This window comes from Corvus cornix, chromosome 4, assembly GCF_000738735.6.
Source record: "Corvus cornix cornix isolate S_Up_H32 chromosome 4, ASM73873v5, whole genome shotgun sequence".
Lineage (NCBI taxonomy): Eukaryota > Metazoa > Chordata > Aves > Passeriformes > Corvidae > Corvus > Corvus cornix.
The window spans coordinates 61972800-61997649 of NC_046334.1; the positions used below are offsets into that span (position 1 = coordinate 61972800).

At 38.8% G+C, this 24850-nt stretch overlaps 1 protein-coding gene across 5 annotated transcripts in view; it reads left to right on the forward strand.

Annotated features, from left to right (window-relative positions):
- Positions 1 to 24850, forward strand: part of SORCS2 (sortilin related VPS10 domain containing receptor 2) — a 544237-nt gene that overhangs the window by 149214 nt on the left and 370173 nt on the right. The window lies entirely within an intron of this gene.

A 24850-nucleotide genomic window follows, 5' to 3' on the forward strand; every position in this document is an offset into this window, starting at 1 on the left:
TTTTTAATTACTGTTTAGTAATACTTCTGTAATGTGCTCAGATACTGTTTTCAGGAGTGTGGCCTCTGTTGAATAAATAGAATGGAAATCAAAGAAAAAGTGCTTAATCAGCCAGTAAATAATTTAACAAGCTCAGGTGACACCATCAGATGATGTAAATTAAAATCAGCAAGAAAGGGATGACAGAGGGTTAAACAAAGACTGTAGCTGTGTGCAGCACCTTGGAAAAGGAAGCAAAGCATTGGCTTTGGGAATAAACATGTTTTTATTTCTCGAATTGCTGTGTCTGATCATTAATGTTGCCTGTGTCTAAATGGATAATAGAAATGAATACTTTGTGCAAAGCTCAGGATTGCTGCGTGTGTTGTATTTGGCCTGTGTTTAATCTAATTTTCTCTTCTGAGAATCTGTAGCAGTGTAAAGGCCTCAGGTGGCCTTTCTCATCACTTGGTGTAGTGATTAGATCCTTGCGTTGTAAGTCAAGAGATCATAGATGTAGTCATTTCTCTATTATCCAGGGTATCGGGAGGTTGGTGTAGGCTTTGGATAATATGTGTCATCCAGAATATGCTTGGACTGCAATTTAAAGACCCTTGAATCACTGTTCTGAGCCCCCAGGGTTTTGGAAAGGCTAATTAGCTCAAGTTGTGAGCATGAAATACCTCTGCTCTGCTTCTAGACAAAACCTGGGCAAGAAGTCGCAAAAATGAGTTGTTGCTGCACCTGAGCTAATAAACCTTAGTGTGCTCTGTGTGGAGCTGCATCCATAACCCTGGACAGTTAATTGGCATCTTAAATAATCTGACCATGTCTGGGCACAAGTGACAGTTGCCAGCATTTTGCACCTTTGTCATGTTTACCCAAATTTACAGTGACCAGCAGCTAGTTGTCACTGTATGAATTGTTCTGAGCTCTCTGCAGCAGCCCTTGTGAGTAGGGTTGGGTTTTGCTTCAGTGTGTAAAGTCCTGGTGTCTATCAAAAGCCATTGTGCTGGGTAGAGAGTGGAGAAGTTATGTTTCTCAGGCACCAGACTGAGTGAAAATCTGACTGTTTTTGTGAGGGTTATGGTGATGTCTCTTTAGGGAATTGTGGTACTTCATGGGGGAGTTCTTCTCTGCTTCCCTTAACTTCTAAAGCAGAAGGCAGTGTTGTCAGGGCAGTCCGGGTTCAGAGGGAGCACTGCTGAGACACAGGGTCAGTTATGGGTCTGTCACAAATGCACCAATGTCAGGTCCCCTGCATCGCCTGGTGCTAACATCCCTGAACACTTAATACATCTGTTTTTAATTTTATGTTGCTTTAAAAGCACCATGATTCCTTAGTGATACATGAAGAAAACCACCCCAATTTGCTTGTTTTGCAGCAAGTTGAATAGTGCTCTGACAGTGAGAACACTTTGTCTAACAGTAAGTCAAAGATATGATACATGTCTTTCTTAGTATAAGAAAAGCTTTCAAATTTTCTTAGTAGTTTGTTATTTTCTGGTTTGTGTCTACATTATTCTAGAACTTGCCTTATGATTTTTTAATATATTTTGTACATATTTGGTATATCTTTTTGGGACTCTCGATATTTATAGTTTATTACTTCTTAGCGTTAGTATCTCATCTACTTAATCACTTAATCTTATCTACATAATAGCATTTAGAGTTGTGCTTCTTGTTTAGGCCTGTTGGGAAAAAAAAAAAAAACCAGCATCAGCCATCAGAAGAATAGCAACACACCACCCCCGGTAAAAAGATTTCTCCCCCCTCATTGAAAGAATTAAAAAGAAAAAAAAAGCATCAGACTGTGTATTAGAGGGCTCTGCAACCGTGCATGTTGTATAAAGAATGGAGATGCTCCTTTAGTTCATGTATGTCTCTGAAAGAGGGAGGATTTGAGTCTGGCAGTCACAAGAAACAGCTTGAGGATTTTTTTCTCTTGGTGATGCATATATTTCATTTCAAGTAAGTAGGGAAGATTTTGGTGAAGCTTATTTACTTGCTAGCAAAAAACTGTCAAGTCCTAATGTGAAAAACTCCAAAGTAGGAGTAAGACTGTCTTTATATTAACAAGCTGCTTAGCCCATCACTGCATTAAGTGATGTGTCTCGGTCACCCTCATTCTTGCTGTACCATGGAAACCAGGTGGATGCAGAAAGTTGTTGTTGGATGACAAGTCATGGGCAGTCACCTTAGCAGTGAGACGTAGGGGAATTGTTGTGGAATTGATTTTACGCAAAATACTCTGTAGAAAGGAATAACTTAAATTTCAGTTGTTATAAACTTTCTGCTTGTTGCTAATGTCAATAGATTTTGCAATAGAATTGGTCCTCAGGGAAAGCAAGAGTGACAACAATCATCGTTACACCAAACTTTTGCTTCCTGTATGCCCCATGGAGGTTCTTCTCTCTCCCATTACATACATTCATGGTTCACATAAGTTTGTTATTGACTCAGCGTTGCTTTTCTTGCCTACGAGACTTTTAGAAAAAAGAAATTTAAATGTTGGGGATCTTTGTTATCAGCTTGTAATACTATTAAATTGGATTCAGTAATGAGGTCCCAGACTTGACAGTGTCTCGATGTTTTCCACTGAATGGCAAATAACCTGGATGGCTTCTGAAACACTTCTGCCTCTTGTAGCAGTGTGGTCCAGACTGCTCTGATTAGAATTACACCTGTACACCTCTGCTCAGCCGAGGATGGCAGGGGAGCAAATTCACCCACGTATGGTTGTGGATCAGTTGCTGTGAGGCTCTTTCTCTGCCCCTGTGTCCACTTCAGTAAGAGAAATCTGACTGCTGGAGCAGCAGAGCAGTGAATGGGCTCTGACAGCCTTCAGGTCCTCGTGACTGAGGTTGTGTTGGTGCACGGTTGTGGGGGAAGGTTTTCCTGCAAGCTCTGGGCATGGCTGTGTGTGTTCTCTTCCCTTTGGTCCCCGGCTGTGCGATCCCACAGGCAGGAAGGTGCTGGCTCTCTTGCTGTTCCTCTGTCCTCCCCAGGAGACTCTTGCTTCTCCCAGGCTGGTGTGAATCAGAAATAAGAGTCCAGCTCCGTGATTGTTAATCCCAGACCAGGTGCTCCTTTATCATCCAGCAGACCAAGTGTGATCTGGAGCACTGCTGTCAAATTAGCCAGGCAGCACAGCGTGAAATCCGTGCTGGCTTTGTGCCTGATGCTGGGAGACAGAGGTTACCTGATCCATAGGGGTGATTGGAGTGGTGCAGGCAGATAATACCTGAGCCAACATAAAGCTTGACAATAGCAAATTAACTTTTTCAGCATTTGCTTGTCAGATTTGAACTGTCAGGCTGAGTTAATACTGAAGCAGTGCTTTGGTGTTTTTTTAGGAGCCCGAGGGGTAGCTCTGCCATAGTGTCAAACAACAGCCTAACTCCAAACAGCTATTTATGTAAAGCTGCTGGTGAAATGTTGAAAGAAAATGAGTGGTTGTATGTCTTCAACTGCTTTGGAAAACTTACTGTGAGAGAGGTTTGAACGCAGTGAGTGCCACAGCTCTTCCTAACCACCAATCAGATTCTGCTTATCTTAATTTAGATGTAAAATAAGCAGTCTGAGCCTGGCTACCCATGTGCTGCCTGTATGCAATGGCACTAAATGAAACCAACTGCAGATGAAGCACAACTTAGGCATAGTGCTGAATACTTTTTCGTTCTTAGCTCTAAGGCTTTAAGGAACTTTTACTATTATTTTGGATTCTGCCTATATTTTTTTTTTCCACAGCAGGAGAAGGGGATTACAGCAAAATGAGTTTTTCCTTCACAAAATCAGCAACATGGTTTGCTGTTTTAAAGGCGATGTTTGTAGTCTAGCAGTGTGTTAGATATATTATATAGGTTTTTATATGTTTCTGTGAAAGAAAGGAATGCTTTGAAATAAGTCTTTCCGCCAAAAGAAAAAAATATCAGAAGTGCATAATATACTGATTTATGAGGAAAATCTGGCTGTAAATTCATGCAACTTATTTGTGCAATTTTAGGAGCTGTTTAATAGTTTACAGCTAGTTAATACTCTCACTTTAAAATCCTGATCAGCTGCAATGAACCATTGTTTCAACAGATGGTAATTTTGCATTCTGAAGAAGAAGTTGCTGGTAAGTCTCTGTGAGATAGTGTTGGTGTGACCCCGCCCACTGCGGGGCTGGGGCAGCGAGATGCCAATCAATCCCAGCCCATCCCCTGCATCGAGTTTCCCGAAGAGGCAGACTCAGAGGGTGGGTCAAGGGGCGGCTCAGAAGCCTAAACTGCACCCCCTGGGCGGAGCCCGGGTCCAAGCCGCCTCCCCTGGTTCGGGAAAATTCTCGGTTACTCGGTTGTTCACTGGTTCTCTGTTATAGCTCCCGCCTCTCGGTTTACCCCCATTGGTTCTTGTTAAATTGTATCCTCCCCCGGCTTGTAACTCATTGGTGGTTTTCCCCTTTCACTGGGGTTTTCAAATTCCCTATAAAACTGAGGACGAGCCTCAGGTGAGGATCCCATCATTCCCATCAATCCAGCCTTCCGAGCTTGTTTGGGTTGTGAAACTTCTAACAATAAACCTGTTAGGAGTCAGACCAGAACAGCCTCTCTCTTCCTGTGTCTCCAAGCTAACATGAGCCGATACCATCGGCTCCTGCCGTGTTCCCTCTGCAAAGAAGCCAGCGAGCTCAGCCAGCAGCACCCTTCCTGATGCTGAAGTCGCTTCAGTGACGCACAAAAGTAACGCAGCTGGACTCTCTATGACCGGGGGCTCGCCGGAGCTTGTGCCTCGAGCACCAAGAACTGCGTTAAGATAGATGTTCTAAGCAGGATCTTACTGGTGCAGATAATTTGTGTAAATTTGAAGACTTATTCTTCGTAAAATTAGTTCATTTTCCAGGATGAAGGTACTCCAACTATAAGAGCATTGTCTTAAGGAAATAAATTGGTCTTAAAGGATGAGTAGAGGAAGGCTTCCTTTTCATGGTGCTGTGTACTATTGCAAAGTTATCTTAAGGGGAGAATTCTTGCTTTAACATATCTGGCATTAACCTATTGGAAAGAGGCTATTGTTAACTTTTTTCTAGTGTGACTTACAGTATCTTGTAGTTACCAGATGTTACAACAGTAGAATAAATCATATTACTTGAGATTTTAACATATAATTTATAGGTATCCTGAATGACTTTTTAAAAGTTTTGTTTTCGAGGCACCAACACTTTCTGCTTATAGTGGAATGATTTGCTTCAGAAAAGGAAATGCATCTTTAACAAGGTAGAGGGTTTTTTATATATTCATGTAGGATCTACTGGGACTTACTCCAGTGTATCACAATGGACTGTATAAGTGATCACATTCACATAACAGGGGGATATTCATATAACATTGACTAAATCTGTAGAGAATGATAAAAATAAGAATCAGACCAGACAAGTTTGATTTTGTGAGAAGAATTTTTTCCTAACTGCATGTCTTATCTTTCACACTGATGCATTCTTAAAAGCAGGAATTCATTGGTTGTGAACATACAGTCATCCTTGTGGCGTGAGAATTAGAAGCTGAAGTGAAGTGTTTGGTTTTGTTGTTGATTTTTTATTTAATTTTTTAAAAATACAAGTCCATGACACCACTGATGTTTACAGAACAATATCACAGCTTATCCAATTACATGTTAGTAATATAAATAGATTTGAAATATTAGAGGCTTCCAAGGTGCTACAAGTACATAGGAAATAATAATAAAAATTCTTGTGTGTTGTACAAAACAAATCTTACTCCAGCATCAATAGAATGGCACTATTCTTTATTACAATAAAATTCAGTCACATTCAAAGAATTGAGTCTTACAGGAGAAATACCAGAATTAAATTAAACTAATAAAACCCCCACTTCTTGCAATGCATTTTTTCTTTAATTCTAAACTGCAGCTGATCAATGACATTCTCTGTCCTGTTGTATGAATGGAATAAAAGTTGGTTTGGGACAAATTGCTGCTTTCTAGGCCAGCAACACAGTTGTCCTTTAGAAAATGAGCATTAGGAGTTGAGGCCTAATTCAATGAACACTTGGTATGTGCCTGGGTGCAATGCTGAATCATGGTTTCTGTGCTGGAAGTACAGGCTTGGCTCCTCCTAATTGAGTCCCCTTTGGGCTGTCTCAGAGTGGTGGCTGGCAGGGATTCAGGTTCTGGGAATCCTGCACACTTGGAGCTTTCTTAGTTGAGGGAACATCTTGTGCAGCAGAGAGCTATGTGAACTTGTCTCTTCTGTGGGACAACTAATATATTAAACTCCTCTTGTTAAATAGAAGTCTGTTTCTGTGCTTCCTAAGGTCATGATTTCTGTCCCTTTCGAGCACCCTGCACAGGGTGGTAGGGAAGGGTAATTTTAAGTTTATGATGAGTATTTGAGAAAGTCACCATTCAGGCTTGGAAAATGTTGCTCACACAACTGAACAAGTCCATGCTTGTTGCGGTGAGCTGTGGCCACTTTCTGCAGCTGCACTGCTCTTAATTTTTTTCCTTAAGCTATGGGTCTTTTTGCTCTGAAAGGTTCTGACTTCTTTTCTGTGTGTTTGTGTGCGGTTTAACAAGAAAAAATACTTTTGCAGTGGCTTTTAAAATTTTTTTTTTATTGGCAGCGTTGATTAAGACAGCAATTCATGACAATTTGGCCATTAGCCTCCATTGTGGTTTTCACAATACACCACTATTTTCTTTCTTCTTTGTAGTGGGCTACTAGCCCAGAATCCTTCCACTTCTACTGCAGTAACAGGATGGGTCGAATAGAAATCTATGGGCTCAAGAAAAAAAAGAGACTCGTCTCCCCTTGCTCATCTGCTCATGTACATCTTTTTAAAAAGAAGTTTGTGTAATCATTTTGTTACTAATGTCAGGTAGAGATTTAGTCTTGTCTTCACAGCCTGTTAAATTTTTCACTGAAACAAACATGTTCAAAAGAGTTAAATGTTATCTTAGAGGCAAGTGAGTGCTCAGGGCAGATCCTGCTCATTCAGAGCAGCCCTGCTGCCTGTTCCAGCTGCTGCACCTCATTGCAGGAGATGTGAAAGACATGCTTTGCAGCTACAGCCCTGGTCGCTCTGGGAAACCAGGCACCCTAGCTAAAAATAGGCTCCTCTAAGTTAGCAGCTTTGCTTGTGAATGCACAGCCCTGAGAAGCTGATTCGGGTAATAAGTGATTTCCTTGGACTGGGAACCAGGGCTAGCTGTGAAGTGACAAGCAGGAGAAAGAGTTGACAAAATGTAGTAGTTTTAATCCTAGCTTTGGCTATCTACAGAGTACTTGATGTTTCACCTTTTAATTTTGCTAACCACTGTGTATTTCCCTAAGATCTCAGTCAACATCAGAGTTTCATCCTGCTGAATGCTTTACTCATATGAGAGAAAGTGTTTGTCTTGGAGACTGTCAAGTTTTAGCAAATCAAGGACTGTGTGAGGAAAACAAAGAATTATTGTATCTATTCTCTGGTCATGGGGAGTTAAAGTGAAGGAGACTTCCTTGAGGCTGAAAATTCACCATTGGAGGAACTTGATCTGAATTGTCTGTGTTCAGGATGTGAGCCTCCATACTAGTTTCCCTCTTCTCCATATTCGTGTTTGGCTTGGCTTCACCCCTCCTTCTGCAAAGCTCTCTGTAACCCCACTTCTTTTCAGTTGTGCAGCTGAACTGAACTTGTCCTGCTGCCAGGGGTGATTCCTCTGCTGCGGGGTGAAGCTGTACACTTCAGTGTTTCATTTGCTGGTGTAAAGGGCTCGTTTTATCAGCTAGGGAAGATTTTCAACTAGCTAGTTTGTGGTACAAGGATGAAAGTTAAAATGGGGGTTGGGAAATGCAATAGATAAATTCTTAAGTGGTCACAATTTAAATCTTAAATTGCCAATTGCATGACTGGCTAGAAAAAGGAAATGTGAACAGAGAAAGAAGGCAGTAAACATGATGATTAAGTGGATCTTACTCAGAGTAAATTATAGCATTCCCAAATGAAAGTCTTCTCCTTTACAGAGAAATCATTAAATGTTAAACTCACACTATTATTTGCATTTCATTGGGTAGACTTGCATGTGCAGAAATATCCGTTTTAATTAGTGTTGAAAAGATGTCTCGTGTACAGAGCACTGCCTGGTAGGTATTTTTATACTCTCTCTCAGTGAACTCATTTTATACGATGATGATTTCTTCTAATTTTTAATTAACATGTCTAAGTTAGAGTTGGGGAAAATGATCAGTGTTTCATTAACTGCCTCACACTTGGAGATCTATGCAAACCTAATTTGATGTGGTTGCTACAGGGTACTTTGTCAAAATGAGCCACCCTGCCACTACATTTCTCCCCTTGCTTTTCAGTTCTGTGAATTTGAGTGAAAGACATACACCATATAGTTTTACCTCCAAACTGACAGCATATGATGTGGTGTTGTATTTCAGTGCAGTGTTTCACCAAGAATATATTGAAACATTTTATAGAATGTGTATTGGAAGATCTTTTGTGTATCACTGGTATATAGTGCCCCCCCTTTGCAAAGAGTGTATATAGCAGTGTTTTGGAAAAGCAGTGAGAGTTTTTCTTGTTCCTTCTCTGGGGAAATTGTTGGCTCAACTCTGAGCATTGCAATTTAAAATATACTTGCTAGTGTATAACAAATACCCCATAATTCATAATGTTTATTATCACAAAATATTAAAGCTTATTTTTGCTATTTATTGATTTATTTAGCCATATATACAAATGAGTTATAGTACCTCACTGGAAAAAAACTTTGAGATGTGTGAAGGCTGCGTGGTCTAGTGGTAAAGGGGGTGTCCTTGGCTCTGGTCCCAGCTCTGCCACCAACCTGTCCAATGACTGGCACCAAATCACAGAATCTCAGAAGGGGTAAGGTTGGAAGGGATCCCAGTGGGATCATCTGATCCAACCTCAGCTGAGTACAGCTATTGGCATACTGGAGAAAATAATTTTTTTGGAGGCAGAGACTGTTATTAATCATACTCGTTAGGAAGTACATATAATTGTACTAAGTGTGATTCAATGGGTTTAGGTTATTGTAACTGTAGTGTTTCTGTTGCCGTACTGTGATAATGAGAAAGGATAGGAAAACAGCAAAGGTAAAGAAGAGCTGAAGCTCAGTAATGTACTCTGTACTCTGACCACGAATTATGTCTTGAAACAGAGTTAGAGATTGTAAAGTCTAAGTAGCAATGCTATGTCTGAACTTGCTTTATCGAAGAAAACCAATACTTTTTACTGTGGGCTTATCATAGTGATAACAGCTAGCCGCAACAGCAGGGAGAAAGTTGGTAAGTTATAAATTATTCAGATTTTTTTTTTTAATGAAGCCATTATTAGAAGGATAGAAAAAATTGTTTTCATTATAAAGTGGTAAAAATGGTTACAATATTAAAATATACTTGGTTTCCTATAAAGTTTTGGACTTAGAAATTTGATCAACTGATCTTTTGTTTTAAAATATGATATTCACATATGATATTAAGGCACATGAGATTAATTTAAGCCATCCATGTGACATGAAATTGCAGAGTAATTGAGGTTGGAAGAAACATCTGGAGGTCATCTGGCCCACCTCCCCGCTCAAAGTAGGGCTCTATCAAAAGTGAGATGAAGATGTTAAGGGTCTGTCTGGTTCAGGCATAATTTGAGAACATCAAGGTTAGAGATTCCTCAGCCTCACTGGGTGACCTGTCCTAGTACCTAACTACTCTCAGGGTGAAATTACTTTTCTTTTTATATCCCACTGGAATTTACCCTCTAGCTTGTGCTTTTATTTCTCTTGTCCTCAGTCCCTGGGAAGAGTTTGCCTCTCTCTCCTTTTTTGATAGTGGAAGGTGCTGCCTCAGTCTTCTTTTCACTGGACAAATGGAGCCACCTTGCTTTTCCTTATCTGACACATGCTTCAGCTCACTAACCATGATCCTCTACTGGAGTCGCTCCAGGCTGTCAGTCTTTGTTGCAGCAGGATCCCAAAGATGGACACAGTATTCTAGATGGTGTATGTTGCTGTTGTAGGGAATTGCTGAATGATAAATATCAGTGAGAGGATCCCCACACCTACCTGGATGTAAGGGGACATAGTTAATATGCCAAACCTGTCATGAGAAGCTGAATGCAACCAGGAAGTATGAGTTACATAGATTTTTCTCTTTGTACATTGTATTCCAATTCTAAAGCTTCATTTTCCTGGAGAGGTGACAAGAAGCAAGTTGCGGAGAGATGAGTGAGTGTCTTTTGGTACATTGCTCACTGAAACACTGGAGCCACTTTAGTGCTAAGCATGATGTAATGCAGGGAGCAGTTTCTGTTTTTAACTGTTTCCAGTTCTGCAATTAGGAATGTAACCCACTGCCTTTATGAGAATAAAATTTATTTTTCCTGGTAGGCTTTTTAGTGTTGGGTAAATATGACAGTTGAAACACATGGTGTTTCCTTAAAAGCTGTGAATTCAAATGATGGCTTAGTGTTGAAAAAAGGATATTGGGTGTTTACGATCCAAGGCAGGTCTGTCAGCTACAGAAGTCAGAGCATGTTTTCCACAAGCTGGAATAGTCCGTTTGGGGCAAGTGCCAGGAAAAAGGAAAAATCTCCCTTGGGGAAGCAGTGGGGTCGTACTTAATGATTTTGTGAAAACTCATTAACTTAGTTTCTAGGCATTAATTCTGAATCCAGTGCTAGTCAGTATTTCCATATTTTCAATCACCAATATGTTTACTGACATGAATTTGCTGATAAGTTTGTAGATAGCACAAAAATTGCTAAAATAATGTTGTTGTAAGCGTAATCTGAAATTGTTCATTAGATGAAAATTCAAAAATTCACTTTTATACAGACAGATGGAGAGCTGTACATACAAAGATATAAGGCTTTCAGGATGGGAGGATGGAAGGTTGCTTTGGGAATTAGCAACCCTGAAGTCAATGTAAGGTTTTTGGGTGGTAGCTTCCTCAACGAGTCAACTGAATTGGGATGGGAAAGAGCTCAAGAGGTTTGTTCTTGATGCTGGTATTCTCCTATATATCTATTTGTGAACTAAACCTTGCTTTCATTTTTTTTTTTCTCCTTGTCTCCAGCTGCAGACTTTTTCTTGACAAACTTGCTGCTCTTCTGCAGAAAATCAGTTGAATTCTGCTGGCAATTAGCCCAGGGAAGCAGAGACTAGTTAGAATAATTATTGCTGGAGGTGTAGGTGTAGGTCTACAAAGCCTAAGGCTAAACAAGAGGAGACAGATTAAAAACAGCTCTTTGGAGTCTGAAAGATGAATAATGTCTGGGCTTAGAAAGTTCTGAAATTCTTGGGGAGAACCTGGTGGAGTGGCTGAAAAAATGCTGATTATTTTTATATGTATATGCATTCATTTAGTCCCTCCTCTGCATGGCCTGATTTTATTAGGCATACTTGCCAAGTGATCTTTCAGTTTTAGGGAAAGAAGAACAAAATGTTTTAACTTAGTTTTCCAGTAGCAGCACTGTGCTGGCTTATCCCAGAATCGCTATTCCTGGAAACCTGTGGTGAGGTTCCTGTAAGCTGTTTGTGGACTGCCCATAAAGGGTATATCAAGAACAAGTTAGAAAATTAACTTGGCTTTGCCTTTGGTAGCTGCTGCTTCTCAAATCTGGTTTCCTCACCTCAGAAATGTCCTAAATTCTGGAGAATACATTCTGAAGAAAAGGGGTGAGGGGTAGGGAGAGGACCCAAAAAAATGATCCAGATGCTGAAAAATCAGCTTTATGAGGTGAATTGTAGGAAGGCCACTCATCAAGCTTATCAAAGCGAAAAGGTCAAAACCCAATGTGATTACTGTGTATAAGTACTTATTTATGGAGAATATATTTGTCAGCAGAGGTCTTTTAATCTTCTCTAGAAGCACATGACAAGATCCCATAGCTAAAGACCGAAGGTAGATAAATTTACTCAAGAATTAAGTCATCATTACTTGCTTGGCTGCATAAATAAATACTGGAACTCTTTTTTAGTTTTTTAGTTCAGGAAAGAATTACTTTGTCCGCCACCCTAGTAAACACTTACTTTGTAGCCTTTATCATCTTGGATGCATTATGAATTTAGCCAAAAAACCATTTGGCTTTGTGATCATTATCTGCCATTACCTGCTATGAGGACTGTTACATTTCACTGTATCGAACACTATTGGAATTAAGGTTGTAGTTGCAATTTCTTTAAGAAATACCTATTTCCATAGATTTGCAGCTCAATTCTAAGCATTCTGAGTAGGAAACATTTGGCTCCAGGCACTTATTTTTTATTTCTGTCATTTTCCTTTGGTGTTGAAAATAAAATTTTCATAATCTTTGAAACTAAAATGACTGAACTGCAATGGAAGCTTGCTGATTCCCACCTTTCCCCCCACACCATTTACTTTTGTCCATCCTCCTACCTCTCTTCTAGTTGCAGTGGGATGGACCCTTTTCTCTGGTCTATCAGTGTGAAATAACCATGAAAGTCACTACAGAGCTGAATGGTAATTAAAGACAAATCCAGAGAAATGTGTCTATAATGCATTGATTTATGGGGGGAGGAGTATGCAAGTTGGTTTTTCTTTTTTTAAGGAAAAGAAAGAATTAGCAACTAGTCTTGGTTTTGGACACAAATCCATTTTACAAAATTCAGATTACACTTCATATTATCATAATTCTGTTTCTGGGCCTGGTGAGTTGGGACCTCAGTTTGCAGATCTCTGTCTGGCTTTGTATGAGCTAGTCATGCACAGTCACAGACTGTTAGTATTCTTTGCTCTGAGGAAATAAAAAAAAAAGGAAGGGAAGGAGGGACAACCCTATGTACCAGGATGCTAAAACCAAAACAAAGACTTGCCTGAGCTGTCTTTGAGGCCCTGAGTATTTCTCTAAGCTATTTTTCTTAAGGGACCAATGAGTAAAAACTTCTTAGGGACTGACAGATTTCCAAATAGCTTAACCCACTGAGAAAATAGACACTGCTCTGGTTAAGATAGAAACCAAGAAACTGAACTGATGTGTTTGAGTATCTGTTGCCCCCTTCCTGGCTGATGCATTTCTCTGGTAGCACATTTACTGCCTTTTTATTTTATTCATGGAGAACTTGCATTATTTCCAGGTATTGGATAGTTTCTACTTCTTCACTATAGTCCCCTGACCTTTATATCCATACTCTGGATCTTTCTTTTGTTCAAAAATTATTTGATTGTCATCTGTTGGTACCTTAGTTAATAAGCATAATTGATTAAGAGCTGTATGTGATACATCTCTTTCCTGAAAAATGCATTTCAGGCTGCTTGTGTTGTGATTTGGGGAAGGGATAGAGAAGCTACAAAAAATACCATTTCGGGTATTTGCTGTCAGTTTGTTCTCACAGAGATTAAAGAATGCTTTCTCCTTCTCTGGACCAGGGAATATGGAGGGGACTTGATTTCTTCCTCTGCTGGTATGGCATCAATGCCCCTGAAACTGCTTAGGTTTCTGTGGGTAGTGCTCTGAGCTGGGCAGTTTGTGAACACAGGTAGAAAATCCCTGGAATGAGTTAAAATCTCCAGCACTGAACTTCAGCATTTATAATTTCTTTCTTCACACAGCAGTAATAAGGATGCTGTATTAATTAACGAATGTGGTGATGTGTTATCCTTGCTCATTTTAAGTCTCAGATAGAAAGCCTGAGCCATTTTGCTCTGTATTCTTCCTATATCACACACAAACATTTTCATTGGGTTACCATTCATACAACTGACTGCTAAAAGTCAAATTTTAGTTGAAATAAAGTTTAGTTTCCTTATTTTTTAAAACTGTGTTTCTTGAAGAAATGTCACTGGTCTTCTATTTGGAAAAAGATAGTTCATTCAAGAATTGGCAGGGAGGATAGAAGTTTTTTATTTATTTACTTATTTTTTTTCCTAAAACTTGGCCAGTTTTGACATGCTTCTGTCTTCAGGAGGTGGCTGAGTAGACTTGAATGGATATTTTATTCATTTTACTGTGTCTACAAAATAATCTTTTACAGCTGTTTATTGGGCTGCACTGAAAGCTTCTTTTTCCTTCTACTTGTTTTTGAAAAATAAAGGCCTACTGCCCGAAGAAGATGATGGGCTTGGGAAAGGTTGGAATATTAATTCTGTGCTGATGAAAAGATACATCTTGTTCTGAAGTGGGGAAATTAAAGGAACTGAATGGTGTTTTAAACATATGGGTGATGCATTTTTCCTGTGGCCTCTAATCTTGTAAAATTCTTGCAAAAATACAATATTTAAAAAACCAACAAATGTATGTAGTTGATCAGGGACTGACATAATAGGTCTGAGGTAACTTCCAGTAGTTACGTCTGCTTACTTTCTCTTGTACATTGTGAATGAACTTTACTTCGAGAAATGTCTATTTAGAGATACCTTCAGCAGTGTAAGTTCATGCTGTATGATGAAAAAGCTTGCATCGTTAAGGTTAACTCTAGCTATTCTCTTTCAGCAGTCTCATGGCCATTATAACTTGACATTTAAAGTTATAAGTTTGTAAAATTACATGCATTTTGTGGAAAATACAACATGGTTGTTTTCCTGCGTGCAAAATTTGTGAGACTTGCAAATACTGATTTAATCAAAATTGGATCCTTCTCTTCATGTAGCAAATTTTGAGATCTGATTTACTTTTCCTTTGTTTAGAATGGGCTTGATCCAGATTCCCATTGATTTAGACTTTGGATCAGACTCCAAGTGAATGCATGGGTATGGAAGGGTGAAGAGGGAGCAACGAAAACATCAGTTTGCTAGACAGCTGAAAAGCTGCCATTGGGTTTGGGCTGTAGCTTCTGTGCTCTGCTTATTACTGTCTTTCTGTCATGGCATCAGTGAAGCCCCTAACTTGAGAAAAACAATTTGCAAGAATTAAAAGGTTCAAATTTTTTCTTTGTTTTGGGATAAGTTAATTTCTGTAAGAAAAAGACTGTTGACTGGTAAACAGAGAAGACTATTCTCTAAGTTTCAGAAATAAAATATAAATAGAGAGAGGTATTTACAATTCAAATATAGAACAAACTCATTAGGAAAAAGATTGGAAAATAAATAGCAGTTCCAGAGAGATGCTCAATATAATGGAGGACAAGAGTAAATGTCATGTACACTGTACAGAAGTTTTAAGTGTCCGATAGTGTAAAGTTCTGTTGTAAAGTACCTTGGTATGAAGCATATCATAGTCATACCTACCATTTTGAAGAAATGAAATGTGGGGTTTTTTAGTTGTTACAAAATTTAGTCCGCTCAACCTTCTGAGATGATATATATCATTGTACAATTTTCTTCAACTCTTTCCTTACTTTTTCATTTATTCCTTGGTGGAAAGGGAGGTAAGGAAAAAAAAGAATTTTTCCCCTACTGAAGATGTTGCCTCTTTGGCACAGTTTCTGTTACATGTCAGGACATTGGTGGTACACAAGCACATAACTACTGCAGACTTCCTGGCTCCACAGTGTGAGTGTGTTGCTGTGTGTTGTGGGTAGCAGTGATAGGGAAAGGGTCTTGGGACCCTGAAAGGTCTTGGGAGGGTGTGGGATTTGGGTCTGGGGGCATCATGGATTGGAAAAGAAGATCCTTGGGGTAGACGTGTCTGTTGATCCTGCTCCTCAGTTTGTTCTTGCTTTATATGTTGTTATTTGCTCTGCCTGGACTTCTGCAGCTCTTTTAGATAGGGATTCATCCAGTCTTTCTGGGAGGGTCAAGCTGGAAGTGTAGGTCCTCAGTATGATAAATCAGTAGGAAACAAAGTACTTCCAAAGGACTGTTCACATCTTGATGGGCAAAACTGATCTCTAGAGGTATCTCTCTCTATTTCTATCCTAAAGTTGGGATAAACTACAGTGATAAGTCTCTGCCTCCATTTCTCAACTGTAAAATAGACATTACGGTAAGGGGGTGCAAGAAGACTGAAATTACTGCATTTCTACAGAAAAGAGCCATGAGAAGGTGTAAGTGTAGAGATAACAATTCAGAAGAGTTCTAGGCATGAATTAAAAATAGTTTTCTTCCACTTCTTGTGCTGCTTAACTGTTGCACCTATCCTTAAATCCATGAAGACAGAAAAGAGTAGTGCTCATGACATGAAAAAAGAAGTATTTATCATATTTCTAAAACAATCTGTGATCGCAGGAGAGAGACCAACCATTAAAAACATCAGTCTTTAAGGGGGAGAATTTCACATTAAGAGTTTCTTACTGAAACAGCTTTGCAGCTCTAGCTACAGCTGATTAAATGCTGACATGCAAAAACTGTCGCCAAAGAAACTGTTGAATACTTAAGTCTTTACTGGAGTAAAATAAAGGAATATAGATCTCATGTATCAGGGCCTACAATCTTTTCCTGCTTGTACCTACTTGATCTGAGGGTCATTTAAAATGTATTAGAGGTTTAAGATTGGAATGCGAGGCTAATTTGAAACCTGGCTCTAAGATGATGGATTATATTATTATACTTCATACTGGTTAAACGAAAGCATAGTGTCTGTATGACAAGAGGGATCCAAAATGAAGTGGCATTGCCTGGTGAAATAGCTGTTCCTTTTCACAGATAATGCTATATAATTCCACTTAGCTTTTTTATGTCTTCATGGCTCTTAAAGTAATGGAGACCTAGGGCAGAGGCTGGGTGAGGAAACACAAAAAGCTGGCAAAAACTCAGTGCTCACAGATTGGAAATCTCCTGGTTTGGCTTCAGACTGAATGTGGAGAACTTTCCAGTGTTCCCTCAGTTGCTTCCAATGTTTTCTTTGACGTATTTGGCCCCTGACCAATTTTCTCAACTGCTCCCAAGCCCTTTCTAATAGTCTCCTAACCCACTTGGATGTTCCCTCAGCTCCTTTACGCCTTTTCCATTGGCATGGATGTGAAGTTCTGCTGCTTCAGGAATAATGCTGAAGATAAATGTGCTTTCATCCTTCTTCTCAAAGGGTTTCATTCCCAGTATTTTACAGTAGCTGAATTCTGTTAATGTCATTTGAGATGTTCCAAATTTATTCTCAGTGGGGCCATGGGGAGCGGGCAGGCTTGGCATTTGAGTGTGAATGGTTCCCTCTCACATCACGCTGGGGCAGTGTGTTGGTACTTCTGAAATTAATTCTTTTAGCAAGATGAGTAGAGATGAAACAGTTAAAATGAAAGGCAGTCATAGAGAGACCAACTCCCACCCAGGAGAAGTGGGTGGTGTTGAGCCTTGTCTGTCCCTGTGAGAAACTGCAGAGAGAATGGTCCTTGTTTGGAGAGGCATCCAGGCACCCCTCACTGGGAGGATGATCGAGCTGGGGGACTAAAGGACTTTTCCTAGATAGCACCTGGAGTATCAGCCCCAGAACTCTTTTGGGTTATTCCTGTTTTACTAGGCAATCTGACTTTTTTTTTCGTCTTTTTTTTTGTCTTTTTTTTTTTTTCGGCAATCCCCTTCACTCTCTTTTTGTGTCGTTGTCCAGGCCTGCTTTTGACTTTGGAATAAGCAAAGTTAAAGTATCCCTGACCACGTAAATGCTGATTAGTGCAACACACACTCCATATCGCAAAAGATGTGAAACAAGTTTTGCATCTGCCTCTGTTTTGTCTCTGGTCTTCTGGCTGAAATATTAATCAGCATCACTCTGTCACCGTAATAGAGCTGTCTCAGTCTTTATGTTTGTCCTGGCAGAACTCCTTTCAGGTAGGAGTGTGCCCATGTGCCACTCTGTAGACCATGTTCCCATGTTTATCTTTCTCATTCATAGAGAACAACTTCAGGCACCTACAATATTCAGGTAATATAAATTTCAGTGCTAATTCATGATAAAAAAGGATAGTAAACAGTGTGGCTCTTTAACTGGTCTTGATGAAGCATTAAAGTCCTTGCTTACATGTACAGTCTTTATAAAGATAGGCAATTAGGTCTCACTTGAACACCATTAGCCATTTCAGAGATAATTACATGTTATTTTGAGGTCACTGTAGGTTGATGAAACCTCTGGTAAATATGATGTTGTTTGGTACAATGATATTGAATCCTGTGGTTCTGGTGAAGACAGAGCAGCTGTGAGGGAGAGTAACCAATGTGAACATGTCTGCCAACAGCCCTGCGTCAAAGGAATGCTCTGCCCAGCTTTTGGTATCCTCCTCTATAGCTATTTCCATATGTCTTGCGTAATAATTTCATTTTTGAAATAAAAAGCATAGAAGCATAGTTATTTTTATATGTAAATGTTTTTCTTTTTTAAATAAAGCTCTAGCCCTGAGAAAGGATTTAGTGATGTGGATTAGAAGCTCACTTTCAAGTTTTATATTTTACTATTGGGCAGTAACACTCCATAAGAGACCAGGAATATTTCACAAACTGCACTTAAAATCTGAATTTTCTTTTCTGGTAGTGAATAGCTATATAATAGTGATGACTGAGGTAAACAGCTTATCCATAATATTGGATTCCTGAAATATTTGGAAGAGACTAAAGATGTTTTACATATGCCACCTTTCAATGTTAGCTCTGCTTCCTCTTGAATTTTCATGGGAATGAAAAAGAATATTCACATAATAAGTTTGGTTCTACAGGAAGGATTGTTAATTCAATTTAGAATACATTACTAGGGAAGATAAGTAAAGCTAGTCTGTATTTAAAAAAAAAATACAATTAGGAGACTAGAGAGACTAAGGAAAAAAATATTCTTGCTTCATGATTTAGAAATTTATTCTCTTGGCATGTTTGCAAATGTGGTTTTAAGAACTTATCAAATGCTATGTTAAATATTTAACCTAAAAACTGCTCTGGTTGTGTAGTAAAAGGCAATGACAGAAAACTGCAGATTTTTGTGTCAGAAGTGACATTGTTTTGGGCTGTTTGAAAAAGAACGGGAACTTTAATTGAATAAGTAGTTAAAATGTTAGGCAGTTTCCAAAACTGCAGGTTTGAGTCTAGTAATTCTGTGGCCTTCAAACTGAGATCCTCTTTGCTTGAGTGAACTCTGCATCTGCAGCATGCCCAGAAATCTTGGACCTGCATCTAATGGTTCTAGAAAGGAGCAGCAACATGAATATGTTCAAGTAGCAGCAGTCCATGTTGGCTGACCAGTTCTACATATGCTTTGATTTTTGGGGGCTGACCATTTACAGTTACATAACAGTAGTCTCTGTTCTGGTGTGGATGGGTCAGGCAGTACCACATAGAAGCCTGTGCTTATCCAAGTAGCCAACTGCTAAAAACTGCAGTGGCAGCCCAGCTGCCTGAGTTGCAAATTACTGAAGATAGGAAAATATATTTGGGAGGAATCTTTATTTATATGCCTTCCCCATTCTTATAATTTTTGTACTTATTTATTGCTGTTATAGATGGGTCTGTGCCATGGACTTGTGGTATAAACTGATATGGCTCCTTCAGCCATATGGCTATCTACTTCCCTGTTAAATACGATTGAAATCAGTCAGTGGATTTAGAATTAAAAGGTAGAGATGAGGAGCCAAAACCATATATATACAGCCTCATATATATGGAGTGTCATCACGTAAACATAATTTTCTTAGGAGCTTGTGTTGAAAATCTGGCATGAGTTGGTGATGGTATAGAAGACTTCTTGTGTTCTGAACTTGAACTGTAGGCTCCTCAAGGCAGTAGGTTGTCTACCTGTTCTGTGTTTGTACAGAGCTAACAGAATATAATCCTGTTCTGTGCTAGATAGTGGATTAAATGTATTTGATATCCTAAAGTTACTCTTCTGTATGAATGTTTTCAGGGTCAATGTGTGAAGTACTAGGTTTAAAATGGTTTTGAATCTGGAAGCAATCACAACCTCTGCTTTCAAGACTATGCACTTATCCGGCTCTTGTGGATGGAAATACCTCTTAGAGAATACGATTTGAGCCATTACTGTGTCTTACTTTGAATTTTGAATTAATTCACTGTATGGAATTATTACTAATGTTGAAGATAAGTGCACTAGTATAGTCAGTGACTTCATACACAGTAAGTCCTCTTGTCTCCCAATACAATTTAGTTGGAAGAAATAGAAATCTAATTCTTTAAGTATTTTATATTAAATCATGTATTGCTTTTGTGAACTTTATTACCAGAGAGGAGTAGAAGCTTATACTGTGAATTCTTAATATCTTAAGTAATGGTTTAAATGTTTGCTTTTTCACCTTTCCTCATAATGCTGCATCAGAGTAAACCTAAATGCTCTTTTTCTGTTTAGTTTTCCCAGCATAATCAAATTATGATGTAGTTATTAATAGTAGTATGGTAGTTTATCCACATAATAGCCTTGTAGTAATGTACCTTCATATTAATAATCTCCTGAATTTTATTTTTCTCATAAGAGTCATTGTTTTAAATAAGAAATGGGAAAATTAACATTGCCCTTAGCATGATGATTGAAGAGCCTGCTGCTGCAAAAATGGAAATGGCTTGAGGGATTGGAGCAGTAGGTGGTTGCCTATAATTTGTTAGGGACATTTTTGATTATTAGTTGTCAAAAAAGGTTTGGAGTTACAGGGGGTGGTGGTGACAAATTAATAGGCTGTGCCTAGAACATCTACATCTCCCCAGAATAGTTGTGGTGTACAGTGGAAGAGTTAAATAGCTGAAAAGGTGAGTGAGGCTGTGTTCTTGAGCAAAACAGCAGGTTATGTTCCAGTTGTACAGAGTATTAAGTGCTGGTTCAAGTGACTCTCATAAACACTTCTTTGGATTTCAGTGGGTTCATTCATATGAATTAAATTAACTAGATGCTAAAAAGTTTGCAGAAACTTGAATCTGTCTGAGGAGTTTATTTTCCTGGTAGCCCTGGCTGCCCAGAAGTATTTACAGCATGCTGTCACTTTCTAAAATGTTGAGAAAAAACAAAAACTGCAAAGTATGAGACTTTTGCTATTAAATTTATGAATAGATGCAAAAAACCCCAAAACCAACCAAAAACTTAAAATCACAATTGCAGGGGTCAAATAAAACTTTTTCTATCTACATGCAGATTCGTACAGCTAAAGAGAGATCTTTATTAAGAAAGGTCCATGTAAAAAAGAATCATGGAGGGAGCATGGGGAAAAAATAAAATAGTTTTCCAAAAGTTGATGTTTATTAAAAAGATAAGGATCTTAGCAAATACTCCACAGAAAGATAAAATATAAACACCAGGAAAAGTATTGATCTAGAATTCATTCCTTTTTCCTTTCTCAGCCCTCTTAGCTGACATGGTAATGAAAAGAGAGGATTAAAACAGGCTTCTTAAAGCCAAAATTTTATTAGGAAATTATTAAAAGCACATTGTGTCTTGTAAAGTGAAGTTGTGTTTTTTTCAGTCCAGCCTTGCTGCAAAGCATTTTCAGAGGAGAGCAACAGAAAAGGAGAGGGGATAAACATAGATCATTCGAACTTTCATTATTCACGGGTAATAATATCTGTGGAATTTTCCATTTGTTTTCCTGGTCTGTCATTCACTGAAAACCCAGTGCACTCCTGAAGACAGGTATATACCCAGAAAGGATTTGGGATCCAAACTGCTTCAACTCCTTTGTTTGGAGAAGAGTTTTGACCTGTGACTACTGTAACAGTGAAAATCCACACAGGCAGCAACTAAGTTATGGAAGCAGAGAACTGACATGGGAGAATCAAAATTCTATTTGTGCCCCCCCCCCCCCAAAAAAAAAAAAAAATAGGGAGGGGAAGAGAATGAGGTAGAGAAATTTGACTGGAGCTAGTTATTTCTTCCATGGAAAACTTCTAATGTACATTGCATTTGATTTTTAGAATCCTAAGGGATTTATCTTCCATACTGTGGCACATAGGGAGAAACACTGGCTTTATGGAGAAGCCTTTACCAAAGGCTTTGGTAAAGAAGCAGGTAATAGAGTACCAATTTTGTGATAAAAGCTGAAAGTTTTCACTTTCTTTTTTCTTTTTCAGTATTTTTGTCCAGAAGCACCATCAGGTGTTCATATGCCCCTAGCACACAACAGTAGTCACTGTTGTCACCTCCATTGTCATACTCTGGGAGAGAACTCAAAGAATTGTGGGTGAATTTAAGATAAAATGATTTTAAATGATTTCACAAGTCTCTGGAAGCCTGGATGGAGATTTCTATATAATCCTGTAAATCCATCTTTAAGTAAAAAATCTGGTAAATCTAATTCTCCATCATTGCCTAAATTTATTTTAGCTGTAAAATAATAACAGAAAAAGGTTAAGTTTATTTTAGCTGTCCATGATTGATGGTAGTATGAGCTGATTAAGAATCATATCCTTGATCATTGCTCACTTGCTGCTGTGCCTCTCCCCAGCCACAGGCCACCCAAGCACTTTAACTAGGAGAACCATGCGTATGAACCAGTGGCTTCAATCCAGCCTGTAAAATGCTCGTAATTAGAGTCTCATTAAAATGAAATCAGTGAAACAGGCTTCTGCTCTTAAAAATGATGGGTAGAATCCAGAGATCCTGAAGACCTTTATGCTTTCATTGTGAAATAATTCCTTCTGTTCTTTGGATCTATCTGTTAATTTAGAAAAAGTACCATTATGGTTAGCAGGATTGCCTGAAAAGGTGCCCACAATCTAGAGGATGATGCTGTAAAATCTGTTAAATAGCTGACCTCCATTTTTCAGATACTGGGATGAAATCCAGTGGCAAAGTTGAAAGGATGGTCAGCCCCTCAGCAGCTTCATACTTCTTTAGTTTTGACAGGACTCTGCTGCTAATGGTGTTAGAGAATTCAAAGATGGCTCATTATGGCTTTGTTTTTCCTACTAATTCATTCTCTCTACTCCAAAGTGTAAAATAAGGTATTTTAATTTTTACATGAATTTACCAGTCAAATTGGAAAGTACTGACATCTATTTTTCAGAGCTCTGCCTCAGTTTAAATCACCAATCCTGCAGTATCAAGTTTTACTGCTTATGGCTGCCGTTTGCAGTTACCTGAAAGCTATTCAGCTGAAGTGTGTGGAACAGCAGTGGCTTTCTGGTTTGGTGTGTGCATCCCCAGATGAACTGCTGCTAGCCAGCAGTACTGTGAGCCTGAAAGTCTTTAACACTTCCAACAGGTGCTGAGTTACAGCAATAGCTTATCTGGAAGGTTCTTTGTTGATGCATCCATACAGGTTATGCTCAAAGCAGGTGGACTGAGGGTGACCCAAGAGGATTTTCTCTGTGTGATTTTAATCAGTTTAATTCAGGAATGAAACAGCAGGCTTAGCCTGTGGCAGGATGGTTCCAGCACACTTTCCAAAAATTACCTGAATTTGCAAAGTTGTAATTGTAAGATGTACAGAGATGAAAAAAGTTGGCTCACTAAGTTCAGGATTCAGTCTCCATTTCTGCATAAATGGGAGGAAACAAAGTGTAATCTCTTGTATTTTTAGGTATTTTTTCTTTTATTTTCATGTACCAAATATGCGCTCTAGTATCTCTTAAAAAAAAAACCAAAACAACCCAGATTAGTTTTTTTGACTTAAGAGGAATTACACTTGTTTGGAAAAGCACAGTCTGAAACTTCTTCCTTAATAATTGGAGCCAATAGGTGCTCCCAGTAGGGAAGTTTCTTTCTTTTTCTCCTTAATTGCAAGCACTAGAAAAAGCTGTAGTTAAGACACTGACAATACAATGAATAGCTGACCTGGTGGAATGTGCTTGGGCTGTAGCCAGGAATCTCATCCATAGATACACTCTCCTCTGGGAAATGGTTTCTTTCTCTTTGCTTTGTAAGTCCTGTAGTAACCTATTAATTTTTTTTTTTTTTTTTTTGCTTTCTTTTAAGACAAACCTTTATTTTTATAAATAATCAAATTCCAAAAATGTCGTCTGGTAGATTGTGACTTTTTTGAGAATAGGAGGGAATAATACTGCTTATGAATTATGTATTGTTTCCACTTTTGCTTATATCAATATACATCCAGGAATATGTGTTGCAAATTTATGAGGTTTTGCTAACCCTGAGTGAGACTGGTATTATACCCCAGTTCTGTAAAACACTGCATTATTTCCACAGTATCATGTAATAACATCCATGGTCTGGAATTCTGTTCTCTCACAAGTTCCAGCATACAAGGAGTACAGGATAAATGTATCATCGGCATATTAATTATCTGAATAACTGAAGTGAATGCCTACAGTTGCTGTTTGCTGGAGATTTAATCTGGTGGGCAGGAACAGAGCAGTGCCAGTTAAATAAGAGCTTGCTCCAAACTGTTGGAGACTGGTGTTCACCCCACATTAAAGAAAGCCTCCAGCTGTGCAAGGAACCAGCCTGTTCCACCTCTGTGGGGTTGCCATGGGCACATGGCTCTAAGAGTCACTAATATGGACTGACAGCAAGTGAAAGAAATCTGTAAAATATCTAAACATAAACCATAGCATTCAGCTTGATACAGTGGTTGTGGACTAGTGCTTTGCATTATTTGACCAGTGAATTTGTCACATGTTGAGCAGATGGAAAGCATTTCTTGCTGACACTTTTCATAGGGTGAAGATGTTTTGTGGATGAAATTTGCTTGTGTATTTTCTTGGCTGTTGGTGATGTAGATGAATAATTTACTGAGCATGGAGCTGGGTCATGAAGGGGAAAAAGTGATACTTCAAGAAATGAGAAGTGATAGCCATGGAAGTTGCATTGATGATCTTGTAAGGAAGATCAGAGCTCATTTTTTTCCTGATTTTTTTATCTGGATAATCAAAGTTAATCACCATTGTTTAACACTTAGGATTAAAAAAATAATTGTGTCTGTAGAGCTGCCTGCTAAATTTAAACTAGCAACCAGATTGGTTTTTCCTAATCAGAAAGTCATAAAGATTGCTTAGGGGATGTCATGTGGTGGTGGTATTTATGTGACAATTCCAACTCCACTGCTTATGTGAAATAGGCAATCTTTCACAGTCATCAGGTTTGCAGAAAACTTCAAG